At 45.2% G+C, this 7,500-nt stretch overlaps 1 protein-coding gene across 1 annotated transcript in view; it reads right to left on the reverse strand.

The window, feature by feature from the left end:
• The window catches only part of boc (BOC cell adhesion associated, oncogene regulated), a 34,591-nt gene extending 31,135 nt beyond the window's left edge, over positions 1-3,456 (reverse strand). Inside the window, exon 1 of the mRNA XM_062521090.1 lies at positions 3,227-3,456. The gene's annotated coding sequence lies outside the window, so the exon portion shown is untranslated. The remainder of the gene's footprint in view (positions 1-3,226) is intronic.
• Positions 3,457-7,500: the final 4,044 nt, after the last annotated feature.

The raw sequence follows: 7,500 nt of genomic DNA on the forward strand, positions 1-7,500 counted from the left end.
GTCTGAGTTTCTCTTGGCTTGTCTAACAGTCGCTAATCTTTGTCCAAATATCTGCTCTGCACACACAGGGCTGTTTGTCTGCACACACTCACAGCTTGCTTACCAGTATCTGGAGTGTATCACTGACCTCACGACTCTGCGCTAAACCCACTCTGACACTTAAGTGTGTGTGTGAGTGTGTGAGTGTGTGTGTGTGTGTGTGTGTGTGTGTTTAAGTGTGCCTCAGTTTCTACTACGAAAGACAACCATGTGAAGTGTAACAAAACTAGCATACCCATCAAGTGGAAGACTCATGGGGGAAAATTAGCTCTGAATGCACAACATGTCACAAGCAGGGATCAGAAAAGTGATGACTACTCTTCTGTTTTTGCTTTTGTGTGCTTTCTGTTGTTCTTTTTTATGGCTTGAAGCCCATATTGAAACTTGCTTTGGAAAATACCGCATTCTCATTTGGCATGGATCATGATCCATGTGTCGATCTGGAGTCAGTTGCAATCTGTGCAGGGACTAGCTTCAACTAGTCATAAGTCATAAAAGCTACGCTTGGGGAGGATATCTGGGGTTCGAGTTTGCATTTTAATCCTAACAGAGGCCCTGAGGGAGGGTGTGTGTGTGTGTGTGTGTGTGTGTGTGTGTGTGTGTGTGTGTACGTGACACATAGGTTGCGTGTCCATAGATGTTTTATGTCTCGGTACCAAGACACTTGAAACTACAAGCTTAATGCCTGCCCCCGTGGTGGATGTCCACTGGATGGACTGTCATGGTGGCTGTCAAAGTGAGCTGCATAAGGGAGAGGCAACCCAGACACCGCAGAGGGACTCGTGCATCATCCGCTCCTGGGAGTCTGTATACTGCAAGGGCAGAGCCCTACAGAGCGGTAAAAATGACAAGGAGCGCATTCCAGTTCTGAAGACATCATCCAGACTGCAGAAGACTTTGTACACGTACACGTACACAGGCGCGCACACACACTCTCTAACTGACAGACAGTCTTTGCACTCTTTTTAAGCACACAACAACGATCCCACATTAACATGCACCTAAACTCATAGCCTATCATATGACATCTTAACACTCTCACACCCATTCACATGTATACTTGTATACTAGACCCATACATAAACTCACAAACCCACATCAACTCACTCTTGCACCACCATATCACATACCAGCACAGGCACATGCACACACACGGATGGACACACTCACACACAGTCGCCTGCAGGCTATTATGACTGCCTGAACATCTCCGCTGTAACTGACATGAAAGCATAGCCTGAGGAGGAGTTTTTCTTCCCTAACTCGCTCTACCATTTTTTTCTCTCTCTCTCACACACACACACACACTCTCTCTCTCTCTCTCCACTCCTTTTGTGAATTAAGAGAAATGTTACACCCTTTAAGAAAACAATGAGTCTTTCCAAAACCCTGAGCGGCACCACTGCAGGCCACAGGCTGCGGCACGACCTAGTCTTCCATCTAACCCTGACACAGGGGGAGAGAGCTGAACCCGGAGATGGCTATGCCTGGAGGCCTCGAGGAGAAAGAGTGTTCCCATTACCACCAACACACACTGACACATTCACTCCAAAAACCACTGCACCGTCATCTCACCCAACTCAACCACCTCGATGGCTGTCTTTCAACTGGGGGAATAGGGTATGTCAAACTCTCCCAGCGACCAACTGAACCCCCCCCCCCCCCTCCCCTCCCTTCTTAAAAATGCTCAGAGACCAACACCAGGACGCCTTGGCTCGGGTATCTCATATCCAAACCGCAGTCCCACAGTGGGACGGGACACCTGGTACGCAGCAGGAATTCAGAACTGCGAGGGCATGCCAAATGCAATCTGGGCATCCATCTGTGAAGGGCTAATAGGCCCCTCATAACGTTCTCGCCAAATAAGGTCAGAGCGCTGCGAAAGCCAACAAGATAATCAGACTGGAATCAATTATGGGATAACTTTGATCCACCCGCGACCACCAATCATCAAAACCCACTTTGCTACCAATGAGGAAACTTGGTCGGTTTTCAGGTCACAGTTTGTACTGTTTAAACTGTACGAGTATGTCTAACTTAGAGGTGATTGTCTGAGATGTTTTGAAAGTAGTTTATGTTAAAAGAGTGCAGGCTGACATAGTTTTATCCAAGACAGCTTTGGAAATCTATTCGTGGGGCTATTTTATTATTGGTGAGTGTTTTAAGTGGACCCCAAATAACAAAACAGCACCTGGGACACTCGACCCCCACCGGCTGTCCATGCATCTCTGACATTTTGACGTCATTCCTTTCTCTACTAAAACAGAGCAAGTCCCCAATTGCATATACGATGTATTCCACTAAGTATCTTCGTGTTACAGATACCCACAGTGCGTATTATACACATCTTGACATTGTAGACTATTAGTTGACATTAATATTTGGAGCCACCAGCCCTTTAGTTTTTAATAATTGAACGATAGTCTGTATGTGTTTCTTAACTAAGGTAAATAAATCACAAGCACTGACACATACGTTTATAGCTTGGAGAGAACACTGTAATACGGGGGTGCAGCTAATGACATTTAGTAGTCTTGAGGCCTGCTACAACAAGTAGGTAGAGGCACTACTACGCCACTTTTTGACAAAACGAAGAAACAGAACCCCGAGTTATAATACAAGTCTCAATGTTTGAGCCACGTTTTCCACATACATCACACTTTTTACAAGAAAGAAGGTAGGCTAAATGTCTTAGGACTGTACGAATTAAATAAGTCTAAGCCATGGTAGGCTATAGGCTAACGTTAAAACTAGGATGAGCAATGGAACTTAACATCACTCTCGCCCCATGGACTACTTCTTCCCGTTAAAAACAAAATAATTGGAATGGGGGCGAGGTTAAAGTCGATGGTGTTCTCTAAAATTCGAACTTTAAATAATACAACGTTTTTAGTCATTTGCCTTTCACAAGATAGCAATAATATCTGAACGTCGAAACAAAACAACACAATTGTTGCATACACGTTCAGTTAGCCATAGCTTGTCGCATCACTCTAGATACAATCCATAACATAATTCCCTGAAATGCAACTGTATCAATGAGAACAACGACTTTGGTTGTTACATTTGAATGGAAACTGTTTCCGCGCGTCAGATTTTTTTGATCATAAAGCAAGCATCACTGTTTAGCAATGGTAGCATTAGTAGTTCCGAAAACACGCTACGATTTTTGGGGAGAAGGGCTTACCTAAAACGTGCAATATGTAGTGCTGAGCCCGCAACTTCTACGACTTGAGTGTTCTCCAACTTTTCATGTGAAGTAAAATTCCAAAAGGCGATTTTCTGTCTGTCTTTTCCCTCTAAAGCGTTACTGCTTTAGTAATTTACTGCAGTGGCACCGACATTTTCTTCGGCTCCCTAAGTTCTCACATTGAAAAGCCGTTTTTGGATGACTGAGCTCTCAAACAATTCTCCCTTTTGCGACGCCTTCTCGGGTCCTCCCACTTCCCAAGAAGGGGGAGGGATCTGAACAATAGGATTCGTTCCCAAAATCTCAGAGTTGGTAATGCCTGCCTTCTTCTAAAATGCACACAACTTTCACACAAAGTTTGAGAGCAACGCGCACAGACATGCGTGGCGAAAAATATTATTATGCTGGGCCTACACCTGGACTCATATGCGCGCAAAACTGAGAAAAGAGGGAAAAAGTTCCCAAAGTTATGCACGGGGGCTAAGCGGTCCCCCTCCCCCTCCTGCTGCCTCGTCTGTTCTCCCTGATTTGGTATGCGTTAGTCCCCACAGAGTTTGTATTGACCCCCGTCTATTGAAGCTCCTAGTCCGGGCGCAGCTGTGGCGTGTTGTGCGGGACGGGCGCAGTCAGAGGCAGCGAACCCTCATACTACAGTGATCACAGCGAGAACCCCCGCGTGTTCGCTTTGGAATGTCTCCCCTTCTCTCTGTGTACTTCAGTCAGCGCACTTTGAAATGTGAGGCCGGCGGGCCCATTCGAACGCAGTTCATTAATAACGGGCCCGTTCCGACAAAGATCACACGACTGGAGAGGGGCCAGTTTGGTGCGAGGGCCATGGCCAGACCTCCCACCATCTACCTGCGGCGTTCGCTTCAACAAGGCGACATTTTCTCAATTAGTCTCCTCTAGGGGGTGAGTTTCTGCCGGGCACCTGTAGCTGTTGTTCAGGTGAAAGATGCGTGTGATGTGCGGCGCTGTGTGTGGTTGTACTCCCTGACTTCTTGCATGCCATCTCTGAGCCACATGTTTTTCTTTAGGTGCTCTTGGCGTGGGAGTTGATGCTGGAAGAGTGGATCAATTAAACTTTCATGCTCATTAGTCAGTTAGGCTTTCTGCCCATGTGTATACAGCTGCACTCCACACACAACAGTGCATAAGCACGCACACGCGCGAGCGCACGCACACACACGCACACACACTCACACAACTGCAAATCCAGGCTCCCCCTGTGTGGTAGAGCAGGCACACACACACACACACATAGAGCAACATTCTGTTTGAGTAAGTGTGGGCACATATACAAACACATAGATAAACACACAAACTGCAACAACAACCAAGTTTTTCATCAAATGTACACACGCATGCACGCACACACACACACACACACACACTCACACACACACACACACACACACACACACACACACACACACACACACACACACACACACACACACAGCGACTGTAATTGCTGGTGTAATGACATCCCCCCTCAATACTATTCATTGTTGTCTCTAAATGAGGTGCTCTGTCATGGGCCTCTGAGGTGAGCAGGTGAGTGACCCTCTCTGAGTAAAAAGCACACAACGCTGACCATTATTAATTCTTAGCAAAACTGCCAGACCCACACCAGTCAAGCAGTTTGTCAGAAAAATGTAGTGTAGTGTAAGTGATGTAGAATTGTATTCTTAGCTACGACAAACACCTTTCTTTGCTTTGATAGACAATTTGCTGTCATTTAAAATAAAAAAAATATTTAAGCAATATTCGATGCCATGCACACATGCAGGTGTAATTTCTGATTCTCATGGTGAATCAGTGGCAGATCTATCATTTCAAATTATTATATATATTTTTTTCTTATTATCGCAAGTTTGGTATAATACATGGTGATGCCATGCATGTCCTGTGTCATAGCCCCAAAAGCTGTTTAACTTTTTACATGTTGTGTATTGTTTGTCTGCCCTTGAGCCTGTGCACTTTGTGTGTCACCATGTAGGCCAGCTCACCATCCATTGGCTTGAACACAACAAAAAAATATATGGGTCACAACTTTGTGAACATGTATGCCTCCCTTTTCTGATTCTTCCTACAATCTGACAGAATATATTTTATGCCACCACTGGGTGTCTAGTTTAGTGTTCTTGTTATTCAGTGGGCGATCCTTTTCTTTTTATTTTACAGTCAGAAAATTATTTGTTAGCTTTACAATACTTGTCAACTCATCAGAACTCTCAAACCTATCGGGAGACTGTCAACCAAACCCAATACCAGTCTGACCCAGACCCTAACCCTCTCCATACTCAACACCCCCAGCCCTGACCTCAACTAATGTCTTACTCTGGAAACCTATTTGTGTTCCTCACTGTCAACAGTGTCAACAGACAGCTTAACCAGACAGCCAATAAACAAACAAGCAACAATCTGTGAAAAATAGAGGAAGGACATTACTCTAATACAACATTTGATTTTATTTGACACAATTATTCATGTTTGCTAATGCCACTTCTCCATCTCAGTAAACATCAGAAATGAATCGTCTTCAGTAGAAGTATAACTTCACATTGTCTATACACCATTGTCCTGGCTGCTTTTTAGCATAGCATTTTTAACAGGACATAAGTGAGAAAGTGATGACAGTCAATCACCCAATGGACTGTCTCTTTAATTGCCATTCCTCAAGATTACAAGGCAATTCTGTGTAATTAACATCCTAAATACTGAAGGATCAAAGCGCGTTATTATTGCACTGTAATTTACACTTCAAAGGTTTGGTTGCATTGGATTGTATCCAAGAAGGATATCCCACTTCTTTATATCAACAGTTATTATTTATGTAAATAATATTTGGACAACAATTACATCTTTGTTATGCGGTGTAACTTTCTCTTGCGTGCTGTCTTGTTTATTTTAATGGTTTGATTATAGTGGCTTTGGGGTTATTTAGAAGAGTGGTGTGAAGTGCTTTTACATTTAAGTTTGGTATGCGAGGCTGCATTTGTTGCCTTTATTCATGTGGCTGTTTTTGTAGAGGTGCTGAAGATTTAGGATGCCTGTGAGACTGTAGTTCTGCCCTCGCCCCACCCCCTCTCTGGAGAATCTGTCAATTCACTTGTCATACAAAGACCTTTGAATCAGTCTTTTTTATTATTATTATTATTGTTGATGGCTTGCGCAACCATTCTGACGCAATGTTCTTTGTTTTTTTTAATTCATTTTACAATTCACGTTCCAGCCATTGTTATAGTTGATTATGGCACTTTTAAATGTCAACGTTTCTCTCTCTCTCTCTCTCTGCCTCTGTCGTTCAGATTGGGGATTGTTGAAATTAATCCAAGTGCTAAGCTAAGATGACCATCCCGGCACAGAGCAAATTGACACTTGAGCATGAGAGAGTGTGTATCCATGTAGCTCCACGAGTGTCGAGGGGTGTATCTGTTAGCACAAGGGGGCCAGGGGCACTTGAATGGCAGTCTGAGAGCCTATGCCAGCATTAAGGATGGGGGTGTTGGATTGGGTGTGGGGGTGTGTGGGGGGGCTTGAGTGAGCGTTTGTCGCTTATGTGCTTGTTGTCAGTCAGTGCCCCCCATACCCCACCTCACCCTTCCCCTAGGTTATGTGTGAGAGTGAGAAGGAGAGAGGGTGAGAGAGAGAGAGAGAGAGAGGAGGGGTCAGAGAATGAGTGTGTAAGTGTGTGAGAGAGCAAGAGAGAGAGAGAGAGAGAGAGGGAATAAGAGAGACAGGGGCCCGAGAAATGCATCTACCCCCAAGCCCACCCTCCACCGCGGGCACGGTAGGCTGAATTAGGCCCGAACAAAAGCCTTTGTGGCTGGGCCATGAAAGGGCCATTAACCATGCTGCAGCCTCCGAGGATGAGCCTGCAGGGGATCACCGTCCCATAATGCCCCTCTCCCAGCATGCGGCACTCCCAGCATGCACTGCTCCAGGCCCTCTCGGCACTGCCCCTTCACCCTTCACGGCTCATTATGGCCTGCTAACAGATTGTTATGTAGATTGTTGGACTTCTGCTTATTAAAGCTGCAGCCTTGAAGGGAAAAATGATGTGCATGGGGGGTGGAGAGGAGAGGGGCGTTTTAACACTTGTTGCACAAAGCTCATTGGAGGTGTGAGAGTGTGTATGTGTGTGTGTGTGTGTTGTGTGTGTGTGTGTGTGTGTGTGTGTGTGTGTGTGTGTGTGTGTGTGTGTGTGTGTGTGTGTGTGTGTGTGTGTGTGTGTGTGTGTGTGAACATGTGTGTGTGTGTGTGTG

The sequence above is a fragment of the Sardina pilchardus genome, chromosome 19 (assembly GCF_963854185.1).
Source record: "Sardina pilchardus chromosome 19, fSarPil1.1, whole genome shotgun sequence".
In the NCBI taxonomy this organism is placed as follows: domain Eukaryota; kingdom Metazoa; phylum Chordata; class Actinopteri; order Clupeiformes; family Clupeidae; genus Sardina; species Sardina pilchardus.